Source organism: Rousettus aegyptiacus, unplaced genomic scaffold (genome assembly GCF_014176215.1).
Source record: "Rousettus aegyptiacus isolate mRouAeg1 unplaced genomic scaffold, mRouAeg1.p scaffold_m13_p_17, whole genome shotgun sequence".
Classification (NCBI taxonomy): domain Eukaryota; kingdom Metazoa; phylum Chordata; class Mammalia; order Chiroptera; family Pteropodidae; genus Rousettus; species Rousettus aegyptiacus.
Window position 1 is genome coordinate 10135489 of NW_023416292.1, and position 26915 is coordinate 10162403.

The 26915-nt window shown below is 38.9% G+C and overlaps 1 long non-coding RNA gene across 12 annotated transcripts in view; it reads right to left on the reverse strand.

Annotated features, from left to right (window-relative positions):
* The window catches only part of LOC107521636, an 84849-nt gene that overhangs the window by 46963 nt on the left and 10971 nt on the right, over positions 1-26915 (reverse strand). For 9 of the 12 annotated variants that reach the window (XR_004955118.1, XR_004955127.1, XR_004955125.1 and 6 more), the window contains 4 exons: positions 24304-24560; positions 6812-7036; positions 1273-1400; positions 693-758 (listed from right to left, as the gene is read on the reverse strand). This is a non-coding gene — a long non-coding RNA (uncharacterized LOC107521636). Of the gene's footprint in view, positions 1-692; positions 759-1272; positions 1401-4757; positions 4826-6811; positions 7037-24303; positions 24561-26915 lie in introns of all 12 variants that reach the window. The other 3 variants (XR_004955120.1, XR_004955123.1, XR_004955128.1) reach the window with 3 other exon arrangements.

The window sequence follows — 26915 nt, forward strand, 5'->3', positions numbered from 1 at the left end:
CTTTGTTTTCTTGTTTGCTTTAAGATATTTCCTTCCGCTTGGTCTTCCAAGTTATTAATTTGAATCTCAACAGTGTCCATCCTCTCTTTCAAATTGTGTACTATCTAAGTTCACAAATGAGTTTTTAGTTGGAAGTCTTTTTTTGAGTCATCCTTGGCTTCCCTTATTTTCTTAATTAAGGTGGGAACATATCTCCCAGGTTTCTTTTCTTTATTTGTAGCATTCTGTTTGACCTTCCTCTATTTGGCTGATACACATTATCTTTCCTTTTCTGCTCTTTGGGTCCTCTCCCAGTTGTTAGAATTCCCATGGACCTTAAGGCCTTAATTGCTCTGAGCCACCTCTTGGCCCCGCAACTGCTTAGGTCTGGACTGATGGACAGATTTAGAGTTGGGAATGGTGGGGAAGTGAGAGGAAGTCAGGTTGCCATTGGCTCCAAATCCCCTAGAAGGCTCTGGGAATGGAGTATTGAAACCACACTCCTCTGTATTTTCAAGAATCGCAAACTTAGAATCAAGGTATTGGTTTGAGTGTGTTTTGTTGTTCTGTTTTTTTCACCATCTGAGTCATCTTGAGCACGTTCTTTAGAACACAGGGCTTCCCTAGCTTGTGTGTAAATGGAGAGTTAACCACACTGCCCTGTCTGCCTCCTGGGGTTTGTTATGAGGCTCGAGTAGAACAGTAACTCTCACCTGTAGACATGGAGATGTCTTTGTGGTTGCTATCATTCTCGATCCTGGCTCTTTTTCTTTCCTTGGCTAAAGTAACAGAGATGGAAGAGGAAAACACAGAATTATAAAATATGTATAGCTCCTAGAGCCCTACATACAAATACCTACAAACAGAATAATCACGACTTTTTTTTTTCCAGAAAACTACTCATTTATCTGTTCGGCACAAACTATAGACAAGAAGAAGGCAGAAGGGCAAATGCCAAAACCCCAATGACTGCTCCCTCCTTACCTGTAAAATGGGGGAGAAGAGTGGGAGAGGGAAGAGGAGGTGAGGGGGAGGCGAGGACAGCAATTAAGGGGGTCAGAGAGACCACCTTGCTCACCAGTTACCACTTACGTGACCTTAGGCAAGCTATTTTACCTCTCTGAACCTACTTTTTCATCTCTAAAATGGGCCAGTAATGTACTAGCATTGCTGTGGGGGCTTTGTGAAGGTAAAGTAGGATAATAACACGTCATACGCAAAATTTCTGACACGTAACAAGTACTCAGTAAACGGGATTAAAGTGTGTATGTAGTTCCCTTTCAGACTACTTACACTAGAGGTCTTTCTTTAGTTTTCTAATTTACACACCCATTACTTGACGTTTAAGTGGGAAATAATCCCTTTCTTGAGTTATAAAATGACAACTCTTCTTCAATGGGTTTGATCGATGAGTTTTTCCTCTGTCAAGGACAAAAACAAAGTAAAATTAACATTCCCATCAGCTGAACATGGGCCGCATAGAGACGCAACTGTCACTATGTCATCGTGGGGACGCACTGACTAGCAGGGACACAGAGGTCCTGGTACAGCACTGTATGTCTAATTGTGGAATCTTTAATTCACTGGCTATTTTGGCAGGGATGGCCCCCAGCTCAGATTCGTGTGGACAAATAAAGCCTCTGCATCTTAACACTTGGTTTGACAGCCAACAAGGCTTACTGAACACCTGCTCAGCGCTAAGCACCATGCATTAGGGAGAATCAGAAGAAATTAAAGGAGTGGTCTCTGCCCTTGAAGAACCTGTGGTGTGCACCTTCAGGTTGCTTCTACATTCTTGCCTTAAAGAAAACATCTATATATATATTACACCTTTACATATATACATGTAATGCATATATATGTGTGTGTGTGTTCCAAATTGCGTGAATATATATATATACACACACACACACACACACACACACACATATATATATCCACATATGTGTGGGTGTATATACATATATACGTGTATATATTCACGCAATGTAAGTTTTGACTCTTATTTTGAAAACCTTACATTGTGTTATTCATCCTCTTCATTTCATAGTTTAGGTGACTATGAGGCCTGGAGAGTTTGTGTGACTTGCTCACGCAACATTTATATTATCTAAGGGAACAGAAAAACTAAAGGATAGTTTCCAAGTATGGATGCAATGGAGTTCTTTAAAATCCCATTAACTTCCTCTGAGTGCTTCACACACACTGACCGGGGAACGTGACCCAGTTTTTATCACGTCTTTGTCTTCCTTTTCACCAACACACAGACGCAGAAGAAAACTGGCTTAAATGAAGACAGAGAAGCCTAGCAAGGGACGAAGGGGCAGTGCGTGGCCTGGCAGCCAGCCCCAGGGGCAGGGTCCTTCGCAGCGGCAGCCTGGCGGCCCCGTCCTGCCCCCCGGGGAGGCACTCGTGGAGCTGCTCCCTCTGTGCCCCAAAGGAGCCCCCCAAAAGAGCAGGTGGAGGGCAAACTCACAAGCTCCCTGCAGTGAAATCTACCTGAGGAGCTGTGGACTGAGGAATTAGAAAAAGATCATTTTCTTGCAGAAAATCATCCAAAGCCTTCAATGGACCAATGTTAACTGCCAGTCCTCAGAACTCTCCATCTTTCTCTCCCTCGGGCTATAATGAAGGACGAGAAGCAATGTATGATTCTGCTGTTGGTCAGATGTGGGTTCCCATCCCCATTTCCACATAAATTGGTTCTGCACATTTAGACAGGTGACTGAGCCACCCCCCTGCTATAGTGTCCTTGTCTATAAAGTCAGGATCATGGTCCCTCCTGGGGGGACATTGCCATGTGGGAGAAAGAGCTCAACTGGAGGAGGTATCCATGGAAGGGCACCTCCAACCCCGGACTGGTATTCCAGGTGATTGACCTTAGAGGACACAGGCTCAGTGCTGGGCTCCTTAACAGAAGTGAGCAAGGCAGCTAGAGAAACCTCTTCCTTCCCTGATGTTGGCAGCAAAAACACCAGCCTACAGGTTCACGCAGCACGGAGTGGGAAGCCATGAGAATAGTCAATCTCTTTCCAGCCACAGGGACAATGTTCAAAATCACTTATATTAGCAAAAAAAAAAAAAAAAAAAATGGCAGAGTTGGGGAAAGTACTGCAAGGTATTTCAATTCTTATGTAAAGAAGGAAGAAGTACAACTGAGTTATCTATTTTTTCAATTCAAATGACAAATAAAAAGCTCATTTTGACATTTAGAGGTGGAAAAATAAATTGGTTTTTTTTTTTTGCTCTGTATTTCCTGTTGTATTTCCAGTTAGGATGTAAAATCTTGGGAATAACATTTTGATTTTCCCAAGTGCTCACTTGGTTCAAAGCAAATTAGTCAGAGAATCACAACTTGTATAAATCCATCATCATCGGGGCCCTGGCTCTCAGAACACAACCATGCTGAATCCTGAGATAAGTCTTTATGCCAGAAATCCTATTATTTAGAAGTACAACAAAAATAACAATTGGAGATGACGTCAGGACAGTGAACTCTTCCTTGTGTATCAGAAGAAGCTAACATCCGCTCATCACTGGCTAAAGCGACAACACCGGAGCCTGTGAAATGGCTGCTTGGCTCCAACATAAATAATTTTCTGTCCCCTGGGGAAAAGTCTTTTTTTCTTTCTCTCTATGGCTTCAGAAAGACCATTGGCATGGGCACACAGACACCTTCAGGAGATAGCATGGCGGTATCATTCAGCGAGGTGAGAACAGATACGGATGTGTTTTGACACTCGTGGCTAAGTAGATACTGCTTCGAGTACAGTGGCCACTTCTGTCAACACGTCATTTCTCAATCCTTAGCCTCTGGCTTATTTAAAGACACTGCGGAGAGCATAGGTTGGGGATGGGAGGAATTAGGAAGAAGAAATTGGCAAGAGTGCAAGACAGATAAAACCGAAGAGATGAGGCAAGGCGAGAGGAAACATCTGGAGCACCTGGCCGGGTCGTTTTAGGCTTCTCGCCTGAAGTAGTTCATGACTGATGCTTCTCTATTGTTGGCCTAGAGTCTGGTCCTTCCTGCTCTTGCATATTTCTCTAAAAACAAGTAGGATAATGGCCAACATCGCCGTTTGCTTTTAAGACTCACAAGATGTCCTTCCAGGTCTCATAAGCAGATTCCACTTCAATATTTCATAACTAGGTAGGTTTTTTTTACAAAAATCGCTCCTCAAAACACAACTTAACTCGGAAGACACATAACAGGGAAACTAGTCATGATCTTCCTGGGTCACTGGTACTTAATCCCAAATCCCTGCCGCTGCGTCCCTCTGGCCTGAGGAGGCAGAGTGCCTTTTCTTTTCAGTAGATAGTACATTTATCTAGCATGTTCACAGAAAGTAGTTTTTTTTAAAAAAAATTATTTTATTGTATTGTATAAGAACACCTTACCCTCCTAACAAATGTTTAAGTGCACAATGCCCTCTTGTTAACTATAGATGCGATCTTTAACAGCAGATTTCTAAAACTTACTCATCTTGCTTACCTGAAATTTCATGTCCTCTGATTGGCAACTCTCCAATTCCCCCCCCCCCCCACTGCAGCCCCTGCGACCATCATTCCTCTCTTTGATTCTATGAATTGGACCATTTTAGGTACTTCATACAAGTGGAATTATGTAATATTTATCCATAATAAGCTTATTTCACTTAGCTTAACGTCCTCAAGGTTCATCCATGTGACTTGGAGTAGGGATGTTTAAATCAGTAGAATCAAGGAAGATCCATTCAATACTGAAGCCTTCCGAACACAAGTAGACCTCCCATGCTCACCTGGCAGGTGTTCCTAAGCCTTACAGAGCATCGGGCCCTGGTGCTAACCCTGTTTCCATGGAGAGATTCTGTAGAAGAAAAGTTTAGTTGTACGCCACAGACATTGCTGTGAAGAACAAGTTTCAGATATCTTTTCTCTCTCTCTTTTTTTCACTTTCTCAAAAAGGAAAAATCTAGATGCTTTTGTGACCCTTGTCTCTTCTTCCAATTCAGTTTCTGTGGATATTTCAATCCTAATGTCAGTCCTAATACACACACACACACAGCTCTTTGGTGACTAAATAATGAAGCAGATGCCTTATTAATAGCAAGAATAGGAAAAAGGAATTTATAGGGATTTCAATTTCAAACAATATTGCATTACACTTAATTATACATACAGCCAAGATGAATTTTACACCTATATTTCTTTTTCCATATATTTTCAAGACATTTTTCTCACAAATACCCTGTACAACAAAAAATTGCTATTCATAAATTATTGAACTAAATCAGATCTCAGTAAATTCCCAACTCTCTATTTCATTGGGTGCTAGTGCATAAAAGAGAACCTGAACCAGTTACATTAGCTTACACTTGAAAATCTGTTCTGGAGATCAGAGATACTAACTTTAGTCATATTTGTTGTAAAAGTTCTTAAGCCGAATTCTTTGCTTGTAAAAATACCATTTGTATAGATCATTCTGTAAAAAGATTTTATTTTTAATGAAAATTGAGTAGTCAATAAAATGTGCCAGTCTTCCTCTTCGATCAATTTAAATGCTCAGAAATTATAAAAGTATTAAATAACTATTATGTTATCTTCTTCCTCTGTCATTCTCACTCAACTCATTTTAGAAAACTGGCATTTTTAGTGTAACGATGTTACTTTATTTAGAAATGAGTGGAAATTGTGGGGATGAAGGAACAGCCTGGATAGGACTCACAGATCATTAAGACTGATGGTGTACCCTCTGGGTACAGATAATTCCTCAGATGCAAAACCTACATTATAACAGCTACCAGTACTGAGTGCTTATCTGGAACTATGCAATGGTATTGCTATATGCTATTGCATTGAATACTCACACTAAACCTACAAGATAGTAAGACTAAACAACTTGGCTAGTCAGTAAGTAACAGAGCCAGAAATGTACCATAATTGTAGTGGTTCCCATTATAACAGCAGGCATCTCTGAGGCCAAAACTATTTTCATAACACTAAGGCTTTTTTAACTCTCATTCTCCCATGAGTATACAGTCAAGTTTTCTAGAACCTGCATGATGTGTGTTGATGGTAGCACTAAGGCTAACAGTATATAGGTTTGTTATTCTTGTATTTAAAAAGCTTATCAGTTTTAATCTCTAACATTCATCATAGAAATAACGCACATAAACAAATGCTCTTTGGAGTCCTTGATGATTTTTAAGAGTGTGGAAAGCAGTTCTGAGACCAGAGTTTACATTACGCCACCTTCTATAAAACAAAGACACTCCAGGTTCAGATTTCAAGCGGCCCAGTAAAAACACAGTTATCAAACAAAGGATACCTTGTTAATAAGCATTGCCAAAACCCAAGCCAAACAACAACAACAACAAAACACAAAAGTTTTGGTTGTATTTTACGGGGTGGGGATTCTTCACTTCAAGGTTGAAGAGAAATGGTGGGTTGGTTCCCAAATATAGTTTTAAGGTAGATTTTCATTGAGTCCTAGAGATGTCTATATGAACTGTCCTCATGAGCACTGCTACCTGGGACTTCTCCTTGTTGCCAAAGAGTAGTTTCCCTCCTCCATGGGACATAGTATAAGTCATCAAAGCCTGGTTAAGGATTCAGAGTCAGATCACCTGCTTTCAAAATCTGGCTTATCGGCAGCGAAAGCATAGGCAAGTTACATTTACCATGCCTGAATCCGTTTCCTTACCCACCACATATTGTTATAATAATATACAAGGTTATTGGGAGGATTTAATGGGGCAATATTTCCCAAAGTGAGTGAAATAAAATCATTTAAAATGTTTAACACATAGCTCTTAGCATGCAGTAAACAGTCAAACAGTTTAGTGATCGTTACCATTATTTGGAGGTCAGTTGGTAGTCACACAGACCCTTCGATGTAGTCTTATTTTCTCTCCCCTAAACTCTCCAAGGGCATCAGTGAACAGCTGGCTCTTTCTATGGAAAGGAGTGAATTCTTTCTCTTCTATCACATTTTAGCAACAAAGTGACTTCAAATAATCCAAATCTCCAAGAGGCAGCTCAGCTGGTAGCTTGTTGCTTCTCCTTTTTGAAGAACCATCTGTCAAAGGTGGTGATTGTGAAGAAGATAGAAATTACAAACCTTGCACTTAGACCGTCTCTGCTGAGAACCATGGGTGTGCCCTAGAGTAGATCCTGTCCCCCTGATCCTCGTTTTCCCCTTTTGAGAAGGGAAGGGGTTTCTCTACAAAGTTCATAGAGATCCTTGCAACTCTGTCATTCTATGATTAAATATTTTGAGATGTGAACATTACATCTGAAAAACCAACAGAATACCCAATGTGTTTGAGGTATTATCTTATGACACTATATTTAAATAAAATGGAGTATATTTTGCAAACAAGAATTACAAGCAAAATATCAACATAAATGCATTGTTCTTTATATTTTCCAGACAAAACACAGATGTTAATATGTTCATGGTGTTTTATTCATTTTCTTGAGAAGTTCTGATTTATCATAGAAACATAATCTAATCCTAGACTGATTTCCCAAAGGGATTAGTTAATATCTATTTTAATGCCTTTTAAATCTTTGAGTTCATAAAATCTTACATCTCTCAATTTGAATCAAATCTTGATTTCCTGGAAATCCTGGTTAATGTCAACAATCCCTTGAGTCCATAAAGAGTAGCTGAAAACTCGTGGAAATTTGAAGCTGATTAATTTTTAGTGCTAACAGCTTTTCCACAAAGAGATCCATGTATTTTTAGCATTGTTTATTCACGTACTTTAATGAGGAAAACAAAAACAAACTTTTCAGTTAGTCAGTCATGAAATATTTCTTGAGCGTTCTGTTTTATGATGCTACAATAGTAATAGGCTAATTTATCCAATTCAGCTAATCCCTTGAATCTAAATGGTATAAATTAGCCCTTTGTTTTTTCCTTCAGACCATTGTTATTTACAGAGATTGTGTTTATACTCATTCATTCATAACTGTTCTTCAGTGCAGTTCTAATCTAGCTTTCTATCAAGCTGTCCAAAAATGTAACAGTGAATATATTAACAAATATAGTATGTGGTATATAGAGTATGTATTACATATGCAGTACATGTATATACCAGTTGTATCATAAGCTTAAAATCGCAAAGACCGCATTGTCTTACATTGATTGTATCACTCCCTCCCTTCCATCTCCAATAAAATAACGTTCTGTACATTTGGAGAGAAGCCATCACTGACTTACTGCTGCCATTTTGGACAGTGTGGTACCAGTGCTAAAGAATCGAATTCGCTTTATGACATTTAAAGGGATGCTCTTGTGGCAGTAGCCTGGCACAATAGGGTAATAAACATTTACCACCGTCACCATCATCATCATCATCATCATCATCATCATCATTGCTAAATATTATGATGTGGGAACTCCCTAGGTACACTATTCTAAAGTGGCATTTGGGTCTGTTTCGTTATTTGTGTTCCTCTATTCAGGGAGGCAGGAGAGAGAGAAGATCATGAAAAAGAAGACAACACCATAGTCAGGCCTCTTCTCCATGGTTTTTAGAAATATCCTCTAAAGCTCCTCATTTAAGAACTGGGAAACGCCTGAGAGATGAAGGGGAAGTGAGAAAACATACAAAGATGTAGAAAAGAAAGAATCTGCTAATCAGAACGCAGATCGTTTGAACAAGAGACGCCTACGAGAGGACAAGGAGAGTGTGGGAAAGAGAAAAGGCCGGGGGGAAGGGAGCCTGGGAGGGACTCTGCCCTGGACGCTGAGCGGTGGCTTCCTGGGATGCGCGGCATCGTCCCCGAGGTAACCCTGCCACGTCTCAAGGCCAGTGTCAGCTGGCTTACTCAGAATAGGAATTCTGCGGTGTCATTATAACACCACACCTTCAGAAATCTTATTTTAGACCTGCAACACTCTTTTATATAGACTTTTGAATAATTTTAATTAGAAACTGGGTCTAAAATCAACTCTTCCAGGTGATTTTGATGCAAGTAGTCTAAATACGTGGAGAAATATTGCAGACATAGCTTCAATGTCTTAACATTTGCCACATTTTAGGCTTTCCAGGTCTATAAAACTTAACCCTAGAAATCAAAATCTTTACTACATACACTAAAGCGTCTTGTCAATTTCAAGGAGGGGGGGGAGTGTGTGTGTGTGTGTGTGTGTGTGTGTGCATGCGTGCACGTGTGTGTGTAGAGATGGATGGAGAGGATAAACTGTTCAGAGTTCCCTCAGCTTGTGTCCCATGTGACTTTGTATTTGGACTGATCTCTGTCTGCTTCTGGAGTTATGGAAAGAGAAATATGCTCCCCAAAGTGACAGCTCCCTGTGAGAGAAATTAAAGCATTAATGCCCAGGGATGGAACCACGTTAGTAATTCACAGTGATGTCAAAGGCGAAGGACTATGACTATTTCTATTTCCCGAAGAGAAACAAGCTAATAATTTACACTTGAAAAGAAGAGTTTTTCTGAGGCTGGCCTGGAAAAAAAATGTACCTATAGAAACAACTTGTCGGTATTCCTTCAGGTCATTCAGACCCAACGCCTACACCCTGCCAGGAAAAGAGCAGGAAGTAGGCTGTGGACATGTATTTGGACCTCAGTTCTGTGGTGGCAGCACCTGCCCGGAGGTTCTCTGTGGTCAAAGCTAAGGACTCACCTGGGAAAAGCAGCTCATGTTATTCTGCAAGAGAACAAAGGAGCTTTTCCACTGCCGCCTGCCCAAAGGCTGGAAAAGTGCCCGGCACGGAATAGGTTCTCGATCAACATTTGTTAAATAAATCAACTCCCTGATACATTGGTTGCAAATGTTCTTTTTTTAAAGCATTAAAATAATTTAAATCTATGCACACACATACAAAGGGAATTTGAAAGATGTTATACTATTCGCAATTCTTCCCACTTTGTTAGTTATATTTTCATAGGGTCTATGTGAGTATGTGCTAAATACAACTCACAAGTTGTTTCAGGAATCTGAGTTTCTTCTCCAAAAACGTTCTTCCTGGACTCCAGGAAGACTTTTATTTCTCTCATGCGTCGTGGCTGCCTCTCTCACCACCAGGAGGCTCATGTCTACCTCCCACAGCCTTTGGCTTTCAGAAGCCTTCTCAATTAAAACCATATCTCCAGAAAATGAAGAGGAAAGAGCTAATTTCAGTTGCCTTAGGGCTGCCTGACTGAGAATTTTTCTTGGGTACATTTAGCCAAAATGATTTTTATAGCCCTTTCTTCCTTCTTTGAAGCTATGAAAGTTTGAAGAAAGACTGATCATCCTCTCCTCTTAACCTACCTCTTGCCCCAACACACACACACACACACACACACACACACACACACACACACACACACACTGTAGTTGTCTAAGACAAGGTCAACTAATTGTCTCTGGGAATATTACCTCAAATCGCCATCTGTCTCTCAGAAAAATTCTCACCTGACTTTGCCATCAGTGATACAACTAAGTTTCCTGTATTTTTGTCTGTGACACCTTTCTAGTCTTTCTTTTCTTATTTAATGTGGTCTTAAATTCAAAATGCTCCACACTATACTCATTAAAAAAGAAAGGAAAACCTAGCATTTCCATTTTAGATTGAATATATTTTTTTCAGTCTTCATTAATTGTTATTTTCACCCCATGTGATTTGATCAGGTCCTGTCCTGAATCTCGCCCTACAGCTGCCACAACTGCCCAGAAGGCCCAGCACTGTCCCTGTGGTGAAAACAATTTAATGTGACTCCAAATTTGCCTATTTAAGGACAGATGTCACCATCTAATTATCAACCATGGCAAGAAAGTAGTTAGATAAAAGTAGCTCGTGCAGGTAAGACAGACCACTATAGCTTTTTAACTTGCAATTAGCTAGCTGAATAACAATGCAAAAATTCCATAATGACCAGAAGGGTCAAACGTGCAATTTCCTATTGTTCTTTTCTCCAGATGCTTTTACTCCCTTGATTCTCTCCTTGCTGACCTGTCAGCGTGGGTCTCAGAAGACAAACAAAATGGGAGTGGGGGAGGATATTACGAAAAATACACAAGATAATGAGACAGACTCACTGCCAGCACACTACATAAATACAAAGGATTACAGCGGTCATATCTTCTTCTGGAAAGTGTATCAAACACTATTGTAAACCAAGCATGCTTTTTTTTTTTTTTTTTTTTTGCCTTCCATGATCATTTCTAAGATGCATTATCTTTACTTCCAATAGGCAAAATCTTGATCCCCTCCCCACACTGTCCATTTGTTAAAGAGCTAATAATAAATAAACACTTAAAATACTAAAAGAGCCTTTTACTTCAGAGAATCTTAAAGATAGAAAGGTCTTCAGAGCTCCTCTAGCTCATTTGCTCTCAAACGTGCTTTTGCTGGACCCACGACTAGAGCTTCTGACTATGTAGACTGGGCTGGAAGCTGGGAATGTGTTCTTTTAAAAAACACTCAGAATCGTTCTGCTATCCAGCCAATGTGGATGAATCTAGTCCAAACATGATTATTTTGTACATGAGAAACAGAGAAACTAAATGAATTATTAATGACACATTTAAATCTCTTTTAAAACTAAATAAATATTTTTCATTATTCAACAAACACTTGCCACATGCATATCATGAGCTTTGCTCTGTATTAGGCAATGATTGAACACAAACGTCAACTTTGTCCTCGATCATCTTACCCAGTCAAAGCAAATAATCATCCTCTAATTATTAAATGAGATAACACATGTTAAAAGTATTTTCAAACTATGAATGTTATGTAGATATAATGTGTAATCATGACTTCTCTGCCTTTGGACCCTGCAATTCCATGTAAAATAAATATTACTGTACTGTTGTATTTTTTTTTCTTTTCAGGAAATTGTGGAATTATTTTAACATGTGATGGAGCAACCTAAGGATTCTATATCACCAACTTGGGAATATTGATTTAAAAAAACTTTTTAATAAAACCTACGTATATTGGCTGAACCAACAATCCAGAAACCACCATGGTCCTACCTTAGTTGACCTTTGTAACTACAGCGCATCAATGTGCAAGAGAGCAAATGACCCTGGGCTTCAGCTTCTCCAGGCTGCTCTGCTGCCCCTCTGCAGGAGGCGTAAGGTAGCAACACCCTTTGTATGTGTCAAGACTCTGAACGTGCACTTCCTTTCCAACAAGTCAATGCTCTGGCCGAGTGCTGTCGTCTCAACTGCCACATTTCTACTAACCCTGACATGCACCGGTGGCCTGGGCTCTACAGTGGAAACTGTCTGCTTTAGGGATTGAGCTGGACAGCAGCTGAGCTCCTTTCCCATTCCCAAGGCTAATGAGGGCGCATGTACTCCCCTACGGCGTGCTCTGGGAGGACGGCGCTCATTTTCCATTAACTGCAGACAAACACCGTTGGCCAATTCAAGGGCTCACTGACCCCTCGGGCAATGCTGTTCTCCAAATTTGCTTCTCACTCTTCTACGTCTTTTCTTGAGCCATTTGGTTCAGTGCCTCAACTCCATAGGAAACTAACTTTTGCGTTTCTTTCATTTATACTTAGATTCTCTTATTTCTCATTTGGGGTAGAATTTTACTAATACACACTTAAACAATAGTTCCATAGTTATGAGTGATTTTTCATTGCTGAAACAAACACTAACCAATTAGTTATATAAGGAGGTCCTTGACAGGCTTAGGGGAAAAAAATCACTTTATTGTTAAAAATGATAGACAGGAATGCCATGCTTGATGGAGCCATAATGTTCAACAAGGGTGTATTAGGGATATTATACTTGGGGTACATCACTAACACCTTGAGGACAACATGGCATCCTAAAGGATGACAATCATCCTCTTCTACAAATTGCCCTTTTGTTCCATTTTCTGGGAAAACTGCTAAGATTGATAAACCATAAGTCGCTCTTAAAATCGCTTCTGATGTGCTTATTTTTATGAAAAGACATAGATAAAAATATAGACCTGAGGTCTCCCAAAGTTAAGTTACTTATGAGGTCATCAGACTCCATCACTCCACAGCTAAACCTTGCTCATCCCTTTATTCTTGTCTGCATCCAGGACAAACAAAATATAACTAACTGCAACTATCCCGAACCAGGATGTGTTGGAAATTTCAGTCTCATGACAAGGAATCCTTTAGCCCTAGCATTTGAATCATGCATTTCCTCTTGGAATCTGATTGCAGAGAGAGACGATCTTCCTCAGTGACAATGCCTCCAATTCCATCACTCTCTCAGAGCCAAGGTCTTATCTCAGATTCACTCTCAGACACACCATGGACCAAGCATCCGTGGCCATCTTTCAAGCTCTTTTCCTGTTTATTGCCTTAAAACTGGGAAATGGCTCGCTGAACAAAGGCAGCTCCCCAAGGCCAAGCAGTGTGCAACATGCTAATAAATATTCAGGCCAATGTCTTTCAAATGTTATTGTGAATCATCTTTCCCTCCTTCCTTCCCATGGTTCAGTCATCTTGCTGGCTCCGAATTTTCACCTTTTGTCTCAGGCCTCAGCTGCCTTCAGTTTACTGCCTATGACTACAATTGTCTTTGTCTCCTTTATCCGCTTCACTGCGTCTCATTTTCCTAAAGTATCTGGCACCCAGTTTTCCACAACATTGTTCCTTTGTTCCCAGAAAAAAAATAATTTTTGGAGGCAGCAGAAACACAGTTCCAAAGGCCACAGGGTGACATCCTCTTTCACCTGATCTTTATTCATATCTGGTTTTTAATTGCATTTTCCCTCCCATTTCTCAAGCACCATATACCTCCCTTCCTCCCTGACAGGAAGGAGCATTTTATTTCTCATTCAAAATGCTTTCCTACTGATCTCTATTCTTCAGAAGCTCCAGAGGCCCCTTGTTACCTGTTGGTTTTTCTCATGTTGGTTGATCTGTTGGCCTTGCTATAGTTTATTACCTTTTCAACCTTTTTTTTCTTTTTCCAAACTTAGGCCAGAACTTACAACCTGCTGTCTTTTCTCATCTTCACTATCATTATCTTCAGACCGAGTCTTCCCAAAATGGATTTTTTTTTTTTTTTAACCAACCCCGTGCTCTTTAAAGAAACAAAGAGGAGAATTATGTGATGGTTTCCACCGTCGGAGCGTCTGTGGCTTTGTTTGAGCGAGAGCTTCAAATCCAAAGCTAAACCTTGTCTTAACACACAAACTCAATTGACGAGAGGAGTGCCGTGTTCAAGCCCACCAATTGGCCGAGGACACAATCAGAGGGTTATTGGCAGGTATCTTCTTATCTCCCTGGTGCACTGACAAAACTCAATTCATTAAAATAATAAAAAAAGATCTTGGTCCCTCATGTGAGCGGCATGTGATTTTCCATGAACGTTTGGCTCAGAAGGCATCGTGCCTATTATACATTCCATTTATAAATCAAACACCCCTCGTCCTGCGGCTGCACGCTGACATGTCAGCGAGGTTTGGGTCAGCCGCACACTCTTCCACGTGAACAGCAGATTAAGGCAAAGAGACAGGGAAGCGGCTCTTTTTTCCCCCCCTTTTCCACCAGTAATAGGCAGCTTGAACGTTCAAATTGGGCTGAGACTCCAAAACCAAAGTCCCATGAACCATAGAAGCAAAGAGACTTGAGATAAAAGACAGGATCTGTCTGTTCTCTTGGATCCTTCACCTTTCTTTCTCTCCCCTTCATCGTGTTCATTGCAAAGTATGTGTATGTGTGTGTGAATTAAAGAATATACCTAGGAAAAGACGGGATAAAATCTAGCCCAAGAAAGACTGGTTTCTGAAGCCTGCAAAGGTGGTTTGGGGCTGTGCGTCTGGGGCTGTGCGCGGGCCCGGAAGTGAAAACAGAAAGAAGACGTTCAGGTTGTCCATGGGAGGACCACCGAGGGTGCCGCTGGGTAGTCCACGGTTAAAGCAGAATGTTCCAACCAGCCCCGCCATGTTTTAAAATCACAACGCAGTCCCTCACCGCATGTGGGACTAATTTTAGCTTGTAGCCTCCCATCCATGACAAAAAACACGTGATTCACCAAGACCCACCGGGTAGATTTTGTTAAGAAAATTTTCCACCAGTACAGGTTATGTCAAAACTTTCCGATCTTTGCTCCCCTGCCTGCACTCCCATCACTCAAACCCCTATTATCTTCTGTCACAAATAACAGAAAATGAAATTAGACAGGAGGCAAAGCAGAAGAAATCTACTTGTAACTTGTATTTCCTTTGAACTGCTTTATCTACTGTACTAGATAAGAACCAGGGAGAAAATGAGTTGAGGGGATCTAGAAAGAAAGATTTTTTTATCTTTTATCTACCAAAAAAAAAAAAAAAGTGAGGTCCTAAAATTGTACATTAGCTTTGGAAAATAGCCACACATTACAGGTATTGATCCTACTAATGTGGGCAAGTCACAAGAGGAAATGAGGTATGGAAAGGTGATAGAAATGTCATTCATTACTTATTTTTTTCAGATGTCATGTCCTAAGATTTATGGATCTCCCTAAATAGAAATATAGAAAAAAGTAAAACCATTCAGTAAAACCAACTAAATTTTTTTTTAAAAAAATGAAGATGACTAAAGTAGACTAAACTAGCTATTTTCCTTGAATGAAATACTATAAAACAGGTAGACCATGATGCAGGAAGCTGTCAGAAATGTTTATTAAAGGGATTAATTGTCATAATAGTTTTTTAACAGTGTTTGACATTAGAACCAACATTTAGTATACTTTTCAAAAAATAAAGATTGCAAACAGATGAAGCCAAATTTCAAAGAGTGAGGTCCAGATACTGGAATTGGAAAAAAAAAAAAAAAAAAACGTCAAATATTTCTAATGAATATCAAAAGTTAAAAACCATTGTGGTAATAACTTGGCCCACGTACAATTTAAAGGCTTTAAATAATCAAAAATGTGCAATTGCTTGGACAGGGAGTTGACATTCCACGTGACTTTTCCTAGTAACAGGAGTGGATCTGTGTTGTTCATCTGGTTCCCCTGTATGGTCTGGCATTTATGAGAGGTAGTAGGACTGAGAAAAGAAAACCTAATTGTCCTCTAACTGCAGGTCAACTCCAAGCTAGTAGCCCAAAGATTATACCGCCTGGACTTAACAAAATGAGCACAGTGTAGCTAGCCTGCCTTGTCATTTAAGCCTCTGGACCTGGCCTAATTCTTATTATTAAAGGCAATGTTTATTACTGTTTTCACTAAATACTAAGGATATTATTCTTAAATGGTGCAGAATGTATATCCATGGAACATTTTTATGTTGTAGTCTGATGTTATTTTCAGGATAGTTTCTAATTCTTTAATTACCTGAGCATAGATGACTTATATTTTCAGTCTTGTTATTCATCTGATTTTTCTAAGTGAGTTTCTGCCTTATGTGGTGACATTACAGGGTACATAAAACAAGCAGTGATAGTTGTAACAGAATGAAATACAATGGATTAACATTTAAAGCAGTTAATTTGTTTAGAAACAATATTTAGAAATATAGATTATATGCTCCATTCACTTATAAGAGTACAGCAATAAGCATTTATCCCTAGAATGTCATCTATACATATAATACCAGTATAAAATGTAACATTAATATTGTTTTTAACTTTAAAGAATTGTGTGTACTCTTTACCCAGACATTTTCTTTGTGCAGTAACTTAAGCCCACATAGCTCTTTCTTTTAAGCTTTCATTTATCAATCTATTACACACACTGATATTCAGTTTTGTTAAAAAAAAAATCACAATGAGTTTAAACTGTGATTTAATCTAGTAATAAAGCATTTAGATAAATGCATGTGCCCAGAATCATATAATAACTGTAAGTTGACTATTCTAAGCCTTTAGAATAGGCATATAATAGAGTTCCAATTCTAAATCTTTCAAATAACAAGTAGGAAAACTAAGGTATAGAGGCTGAGTCACTCAGATGACCCAGCCTGGATAAAAATCAAGTCTCCTGACTCCTGCTCCAGTGCTCTGATAGTTATTAAGAGGGTTCACATTAATCAAGAAATGGGAGGCACTGCCTCTTGACTAAGAAAGTTGATTCATCAGCTTCTAACCAGCCTCAGATGTGAGCAGAGGAAGGCGAATCCGCAAAGAGGTATTGGATTACAAGGGACAGAGGCTAATCTGCAAACTAGGTGAAGAAGGACATTGCAGATGGCTAACAGCCCAGCCAGGCAGGATTACTAACATACAGAGAGGCAGAAATAATTCTGGCTATAAATTCCCTCATTAGTAAGATACTTAGAGTGAAAAAGTTTTCATGTCTACATATTTTGAGTAAGACTATATCTGAACCAAAATATAAAATTTTTTTTAAGTAACAACACAGATCACTTTTAGTGTAACCAATTATTCTTTAAGAGTCATCGAACTATAGTGTACTTTGTCACATCTAGTGTATTATGTCTCCTGTTAGAAAATTATTCCCGAGATTTTTTAAATGTCAAATAAGACTTGTAAATTCCAATAAAATTAATAAAAATTGAAAAGTATATGAGCTACTTTGTGTTGCCACTGATTTATTTTAAATTTAAATTTTATATTTATCAGATTTGTGTATGCATAGCCTAAAATTTCAAATAGTTCAAGGTCTTATTAAAAAAATTGAAAAGGTCCCCTGATCTCAGAACTGTTAATATGAAAGCAACCTCTCTCAATTCTTTTAATTATTTAATATGTTAGTGTTATCTTTCAATAACATGTTTATTTGTACATAGTGAATTTTTGAGATTAGGCATTAGCAATTGCCTTCTCATTATAAAAATTAAGGATTTAGTTTTTCTTCTTCACTGCTGTCACCATTTGATTGCAGAGAAAATGCACCTATATTTTATGTACCACTAAGAAATTGATGCATTTTATAATTGGTGCATCGTAGAATCAACTAAATATGGAATGTAATATATTAGGATTATATTTAGTTTTTTTGAACATTTTGTTTTCTTAGAATCATTACCTTTTTCATTTATGTTGTTTTCTAAATGCTTATCACAAATTTATTCATAAATTGTTCTTTCAAAATGTAAATCTTTGAAAGAGGACAAAATCAAAAATACTCAGTTTAATTTGATTGGTTCCAACCTGCACCAGGTTCTCTGTAGGTCTATCGCACAGCTGATATCCTACAATCTTTCTTCACCAGCTTCCTAGGAGATTTCTTTCTTCCTGTGTATGTGTCCTAGATACCATGTTATTCCTCTTGATTTATTTCTCTGTTTTGGTGCACCATATCCCCTAGTTAGTTCTGGGAAAAAGGTTCATAGAAGTCAGATTTTTTTTGAGATCTGGTATGTCAGAAAATATGTTTACTCTGAATGATAGTTTGGCAGGATATAAAATTCCAGGTTGGAAATCACTTACCCTCAGAATTTTAAAGACTTCTTTCCATTCTCTTCTAACTTCCAGTGTTTTTATTGCTAACTCAAATGCCATTCGGATACTTTATGTATGTAACTTACTCTCAACTCCTCTTCCCCAGAAAGTTTTATGATTTTCGTTTCATCTCTAGTGTGCTAAAATTTTATAGTGATTTCTCATAATGTAGATCTATTTTCATCCATTATGCTATGTTCTTGGTGGATTCATTCAATTCATGATTGGAAATTTTTGTAAATTGTTTCTCTGGCAATTTCTGTCCCTTCCATTAGTCTATATTTTCTTTCTGAAACTCCTGTTATTTAAATATGGGATTTCTAGACTTGATTCTCTAAATTTTTCAAATCTATTTAATCTATTGTAATTTAATTTAATCTATTTTCTATCTTGTCAAGTTCTTTTTTTTTCAAGTTGTTCTTTGTTGGCATTTCCACTATTTTATCCCTCTCCTTCACTTTTTCGCTTCTAAAATCATATTTTTAATTTCAAGCGTTCTTTTATAGCCTCTGAATGTTCTTTTTTTTAATAGTATTTGTTCTTGTTTTCTGCATATAATGACTTTTCTTATATTTCTGAGGCTAGTTTTTCCTTGTTTTCATCTCTACACACAGTTTCTATTTCTTCCAAATTTCTTTTTCTGTTATTTGGTCTGTCTTTCCTGTTTGAGGTTCATCTTAAATGTATGATAATCTTCTCATATTTTAAAATGGAGAACTAAGAAGCTTATTGGAAGCTGTGGGAGGGAGAGAGGTGAGACTTCATAAGTGATGAACTTCACTGAGGGTGATTTCACTCAACTGTTTCATTACTGGATCCTTGACTGTCAGTACTTTTAAATCTATGCTCTTGGGCTTGTCAGAGTCCTCAGAGAAGGGACTTCCAGTCTCCTGCCTGGCTCCTGGCACTTGGGGAGCCTGGCGAGGGAATAAAGTTGAGATTCTCCACTTTTATTATGATCATCCTGATCATACTGTTTTTAGGAGAATGCCCCTACCCTCAGCTGTGCCAGTGACCTGCTTCGCCTCTCCAGAAAAGAAATCTCTCTTTCTTTCATGGTGTGGAGGAATGGAGAGGGAGGGCAATTGTCCACCTACATTGCATGACAATACTTATCTGGGGCTTAACTGATTCTTTAACAGCCTAGCAAGCAACTCTGTTTTCAGCCTCATCTACACTTTCACTTTCAAAAACATCTTGTATGGCCAGTTCTGGAAGCTTCTGTGGTTCAAACCAGGTTGCTTCTGTGCTTTTTCTACTGCAAGCTTTCAGTTTTCATGGTCTGGGACTTGTCCACTGCCTTTCCAACTTCTGACATTTTGTTGTTATATCTGCTCATGTTCTCCTTGTCCTTGAGAATTTATGCCTTTAGACTTTGTTTTCATTTTAGTTTGATTTTAGGGAGAAGCTATACTGATCACATACATTCAATTCATCAATCAATTGAAACCCTCCTCCATTATACTATGACATAAATATAATGTCTTTCTTGGAGTCACACATATAATAGAATTTGAAAGTGTTAGACATAACTTTCTATTATAAAAATGTGTTGAAACAACATCAGTGATAGAGAAATACTCATATAAAAATAATATTTGGATATGTTGTTCTATATCTGCTCTGCTAAAAAAGACATTCTCTAAAGACACAACAAGGTGTTACCTTTTACACTGACTAGTCACTGAGGAAAAAATAAGGTTTTTCCTTTTGTCCATGTCTCCTGAGTTTTAGTTAAAAGTTTTTCATAACTAAATGTAATTGGTTTTCTGTCACTACCAAATGAAGAAAGGCCCTCAGAGAGAAAGGTTAGGAAGTTGAGTCTCAATAATAAATCGGAGTGGAGTGTCAATTGAGTCTGGATGATTCAGGCCCAGTGGGTATCTGTGATGGCCATCTCCCCAGCAACCATACCACCCTACTCCTGCTGAGTGGCAGCTGTGTCTCTCAAAGGGCATTGACCCCACTGACATCTCCAAAGATACAAAGAGTCAAGGGCGTCCCATCCTCTTTGTCACTGGGATCAAGTGCCTGAGGCTAGAAGACTATCAGCACATGGCATTCTACTGTCCACAAGGATGAGCGCAAAACTCAGATCACTGGCCTAATAATTGAGAAAGGCATTCTTTCGCCTTGGGGATTTTCAAGAAAGAAAATAACCCAGCTACATTTGGCAACCTCTCTAGGGCTGAAAAGAAAGCCAGCTTTCTTTGGATGACAGAGCAGAAAGGCAGAAAACAAAAAAAACACTTGGTTCTTGATAAACAAACCCAGAAGCCTCACTACCCCTGTATTTTCCATTCCATGAGTCAATAAACACCCTTATTTTTAAAGTTGTATTAAATTGGAGTATTTTTACTGATAAATCTTACCACATTCCTATACTATCTAGATTGCCTACCATGATTATACAGTTCATTATGAAAAATAAAATTCCTGAGCTTGTCTACTTTTACCCAATTAACTATAAAAGAGTGTGAAAATCGTTCTGACATTAAAATTCAAATCTTATTGATAAAATCCACTTATGGCACAGGCTTATTTGCAGTCCAGTGAACTCCTTATCTTCACCAATTTTCTTTACTAGATAAAACAACTGTATGTACATATCTTTGCCTAGAGAGAGCATTTCCTCCTGTCTTTTTCTCCTTGATTAGTAGTACTTCCGCTTGGGCATAACTTTTAAAAGCCATTTACTATATCACCAAAATGAGAACTGGCAAGTCACAAGCATTAGAAAAAGAGGAAAGAATAACTATATTCCAACAAAGCATTTTAGTTAAATTCGATAAATAAATAGAGAGAAGGATTACTCCACCTAGAGAATCACTTGAAAGCATTTTTGAACTTCACTGTCCAAAATATTAGCATATTATTGATTAAATAACATTAGGAAAAGCAGCTAAAATTGCAGCTGTTCTCATGTCTAACTAAAGCAGTCATTTGTATAAAGTCAAACTAGATAATTGAGAAAAATTCATGTACTTTGCAAATGTAATTGTTTGATAGGCTATCTTTAGTAATTTGGATAATTGTCAAGTTTCCCTTTCATTTTGTACAGTATAATAATTTTCAAAACAAAATAAGAAATGTAACAAGCATAATAAACACATAAAACAGAAAAATGCCGAGGGCACAGTCCTTAATGATTTCTTCTCTATCCACACTCACTGTCTTGGTTACTCTACCCAGGTTCATGGTTTTGAATACCATCTGTACACCAATTATGACAAGTTTTAAGTCTCCAGACCTGACCTCTCTTTAATCTCAACTTTTATATCCAATTACCTTTATGACATCTATCTGGATGTCTAACAGACAGTTCAAACTAAACATGTCCAAAACCCAACTCTCGGTCTTCCCCCCTCAAAACCTGCTTTACCTAATTTTCCCTATCTCAGTGAAAGACAACATCATTTTTCCAGTTGCTCAGAACAAAACATCAAGTCACCCTTGACTCATCTGTTTCTCGGACACATACCTGATTGATCAGTAAATCTTTCCTGTTGGCTCTGCTATCAAAACATATCCAGAATCTGATATCTCTCTGCCACCAATTCTACCAGCCTCTGCTGACTCATTATCATCTCTTGCTTGGGTTATTTAAATAACCTCTTAACTGGGGACCCTGCTCCCAGCTCTGTCTGCCTAAAAGTTTGGTCTTTGTAAATATTAAGTCAGATCATGTCACTCTTCTACTCAAAATCATCCAATGGCTTCCTATTTTTACTCAGCATGAAAACCAACACCTTCATAACAAACCCTGTGAACTGGTCTTCTGTGTCTTCTCTGACTTCATATTCTTCTACTTTTTTCCCCTTGATCACTCAGCTCCAACCACACTGGGCAAGCTATCATCCTGGGATCCTTCTTCACTGTTCTCTTCCACGTTCCTTCCAGATGTTATGAGGTCATATTTGAATGAAACCTATGGAGATCCTATTTAAAATCACAAACCCTCTTCTCCGCAAACGCCTGTCCCAATTTCTGACCAGGCCCCTCCATTTTTTTTTACTTTTCCTTGGCAATGATCACTTGCTAATGTTCTCTGCATTTTACTTAGTTATCACGCTATGATCTCTCCTGCCTGAAGATGAGCACCACGCATTCAGGGATCTTGGTTGGTTCACTTGTGTATCTCAAACACCTTGATCTGTGTCTGAAATGTAGTGAACAGTCAATACATATTTCCTGAATAAATAAACAGGAAAGTTTGACTATTACATATGTCTTATTTGTTGATAACCAAAATGAAAGAACTCTAAGCCTGAAATTAGACCTGTTTTAATTTCATAAAGGGCTTTATATTTGCTTCCCCCCCCCTCCATTGGACAGAATTGTGAATTTTTTTTGAAAATACATACTAATATATGTACTACCTAGTACTAATGGGAAAAAGCATTAATAAATAAACGTTAACATCTCATACACCCACACATAGCACATGTCTACAGATTTCGAAGCTTGCCTCTGGATTCCAACCCCAATTCTCTCATTTGTCCTTAGTCAGGGAGTCTAGGTGGATACATTAGCGATAGCCCTGGCTGGCTCTTATTTGGAAATGAAGTTTATTTCCTCCTCTAATTTTTACTCTAAAAATTCCAAACTACAAGAGTTTTAAAAAAAAAATAGTATAATGAACATCATTGACCCTATACCTCGTGGTGCTGAGTTTTAACATTTTGCCACATTTCTTTTCTCTTTCTTTCCTTCTCATGTTTTTATTTTCCCTGAATTGTGTGATTGTAATTTGTGGGTACCATAACATTTCATCCCTAAATCTTTGTCAAGTACCACTTAAGAACAAGGACATACTCCTATATCACTGCAGTAATAGGATCATTCTCAAGAATGTCAACATTAATATAGTATTCGATATAGTCCATATTCAAATTTCCTCAATATCCCGATAATGTTTATGTTTGGGATATAACTATGGACTATGCATTATATTTAGTTACCATACCTCTAGAATAGTTTCTCATCCTTATCCTCCTTCTCCTTCTCTGTCTTAGTCTCCTCTTCCCCCTTTTTTCATCTGTCATGTCATTGAAAGTGTCCAGGTCAATCATGTCATTATTAGGTTCAGGTTAAAATTTTTTAGCAAAACCTCTACCTTAAAATTAGACTTCTGAGGCATGCTTTAACAGCTATGAGAGAGGCAGTAAAGTGGTTACAAGTCTAGTCCATGCAGCCAGACACATCTGTGTTCAAACCCTGCTCTACCACTCATATGCTGAGAGAAATGTTTAATAGTTTTTCGCCTCAGCTCCTCTTTGCAAGATGGAGATGATCACACCACCCATCTCACAGGACAGTCATGTAGATTAAATAGGTTAGTATACAGGAAGCACTTAGTATCATCCCTGGCATGCAGTAAATGCTTTGTATTAGCTCTATTTATAGTTTTAAAACAACCTTGACTAATTTCTATCTAGAGTCTGAGACTGGAGTGAAGGGGAGAGGGAGAAACACAGGATGGGAGCTTTACATCTTTCGTGAGTGCAGAGTAACTAGCAAAGCCCCACCTTGGAATTTTAATCAAGTCCCATTATTGGATTTGGACGTTCACAGTGTTTTCACCTCATTCCCATTAATTGGAGATTCAAAAGTGGGAGCACAGGCCGCCAGGCCCCTCTCTCCATGCATTCCACAGGGAAGGTTCAGAGATGAGCTGTCTAGATCTGACGCGCCTCTAGAGGGCAGCAGAGGCTCTAGCGGCTCCAGCTTCTTTGCAAATAAGTGAGCCGCGCCCGCCCCAGCCTCCCAAGTTACCCCTGCCCACAAACCACAAACGGAGAGGTGGTCGGCTTTACTCAATAGAATAATTAGATGTGTGATTGCTTACTTGGGGACGTGAAGCAAAAAAACACAAGTAATACAGACATATGTTATTATTTGGTAAGAAAGCTGATCTTAAATTTTTCTGAAGACTAAACATATCACCCTAACTAACATGCATGCCTCCTCCAAACCATGGTAACATGAAGCTCACCAGGCCTGGTTCCAGCAGTTTCATTCTCGGCAAGCAGCTGAGTGTTGAGAGTGACTCTGCGATAATAGCTGCTGCTAGTGCCAGCTCGGCGTGGGCAGGGAACACCGGCTCCTGCGTGCCGAACGGAGTGCTCATCTGCTGGCTGCCACCTCTTCTTTAAAGTTTCCAAACATGTATATGGATTTTCTATTTCATATCAACTTTAAGACCTTTGGCAATTGTTTTCTAACCAATAGAACTTGTGTTGAAAGAGAGATCTGTTTAAAAAAAAATGCAGAGAGTTCAGAAATAGATTAAACTACAAATAAATTATTAACGTCATGAGAACCTTATCTAAATTTCTGACGGGCAGTACACGGTCATGGGTAAGAGCACAGACTCGAACCCAGCCCCAACTGTGTGATCATAAGCAGGTTATTTCATCTCTCTGTGCCTCAGTTTCCTCTTTTATAAAAAGGAGATAATGTGAGTCCTTATTTCATAATGTTGTTAGGAAAATTTAAGGAGTTACTATATGCAAAATTCTTAGAACTGTCCTTATTCAAGAAGCACCATGGAAGAGTTAGTTTTTATCATCTAGGATCTCAGAGTCTTTCGCAAGCATTCAAGCCTGTCCTTCCTTCTCTCCTAGTCAACAATCATGGCACAGCAGGTACGAGGATTTCACACCCCCACAGAGCATCAGCCTTCACAGGCATCTGTAAACAAGGAGCATGCCCCTCATCCAAAACACACAGGGAAATAACTGTAAAAACTAGAGAATCGAAAATACCATGGCACACCATAAAGCTACAACCTTTCCAATACAGTATAGCAGTTAAATACGTGGCTTTTGGGATCAAACTGCAGGGTTTCAAATCCCAGCTCTTCCACTTAGGAACTTTGAAATATTGGGCAAGATTCAGTGGCCTCAACTGTCACATGGAGACAATTGTGCTTACCAGTAGCAGACAATGTAGGAGTTTCTGTCCCGCCCCCTTCAGTAAGCACTTGGTACTCTTCTTTCATAGCTTCCCCTCCCCACCCTCACCCCGCCCCACACACCTTGCCACACCGATGATTGTGCAGCAGGGTGGAAGCCAAGTCTCCTCTCCTAGCCTACACCCCAGAGCTGCCCTGCGGAGACCTCCTGAAGGATTTGGCCTGAGACGTACCCTTGTTTGGCTCAACTCCCTGTCCCTGGCCTGCTCCTCCCTCTCCATACTGGTCTGTCCTGGGACCACCTCAGGGATAAACCCCTTGTATTTGAACCTCATATCAGTACCTGCTCCTGGGGACCTAGGACTTCACATTTAACCCCCACAGAGTTTTGAAAGAACAGACGAAGGTTATATATTTAAAGCACCTAAACCTGTCTGTCATATCGGAAGTGCTAAGTACTAGCTATTGTTCTTATCTGAGATTGGACCTACAGCACCAAGGAGACCCAACAGAGCTCTACAGAAATTTCCAACAAACGGAAAGCCACAAACAAACTCTTGAGGAACGTTGAGGGAGCGGAATAATCCACATAATTGCTTCCATTCGCATCACTGGTTGTACCCTTGGCCTTAATTACAAGGGAATAAGTGCTTCTGGCTGAGTTGTGACATGAAGAGGCTGCGGCTGCGTGCTCCTCTGAGACCCACCACAGGCATTCAATTTAGTTAATAAGGATGGATACTGGAAAACTTAAATGCTCTCTCTCCCATGTGCTATTTTTAAAAAATATATATTTATATAAGTGAAAACTCTTTGGTTCGTCCCTTAACTGGGTTTCATGGAGTAGTTTCAAGGTTGCTTGCTTGAAGGTAAGCAGCGGGAGTCTTAAGAACTTAATTTTAAGAAATTCAAAGAGCAAAAATGCACTTTGTTCTTTGAGTTTCTTAAACCTATATTTCATATCCTTTCATAATAATTTGTCTTTTATGGATAAAATATACACAAATCACTTAGGAAAAAAGGCATCTGAAATGACCTTGAGCGACCAAGTTCTCTAGTTTTTAAATAGCATGCACAGAGTATATTATTAAGATTTCTATATGGTAGCATTTCTAGCATAGCTCAGAAAGAGAATTTACCATTTCTTTATTATTCAGTTCAAATATAAGGGCAAAGAAACTTACTCATAGGATTTCTTTTTTTAAGGTTTCATTTATCAGCTCCTGGAAAAAAAACTGATATAGGCAAAATCCCGACATGATAAAACCCGAACTAAAGTAATAGTAGCTGGGGGGAACCTCTAAGTGGATTATTGTGCTCCTAGGTCCTAAAAAAAAATTATTCTTCTCTGGTTCTCTCATCTGACCCCACTACAGACTAGCTTTTGTCCACTTCACAGCACTTGTGCCATTAATGATCTCCTCCAGGACAAATGGAATGTTCTCTCTTCTACCCTTGTTCGCTTTAATCTGTGTGTTGCCTTTGTTTGACTCAACCACTCTCTTCCTCCTCCTCCATAAGGCTTTCTTCTCCTAATTTTGTCTGATCCTTTAGTATTCCTTTTCTTTTCAATTTTGTTATATATTTTAAAAATAAAAATGAAAACCACAATTACAGATGAAAGGAAAAAGCACCCAAACACAATTATTTTATTGGATATCCCCCACCCAATTTTTTCTTATTGATTTTTA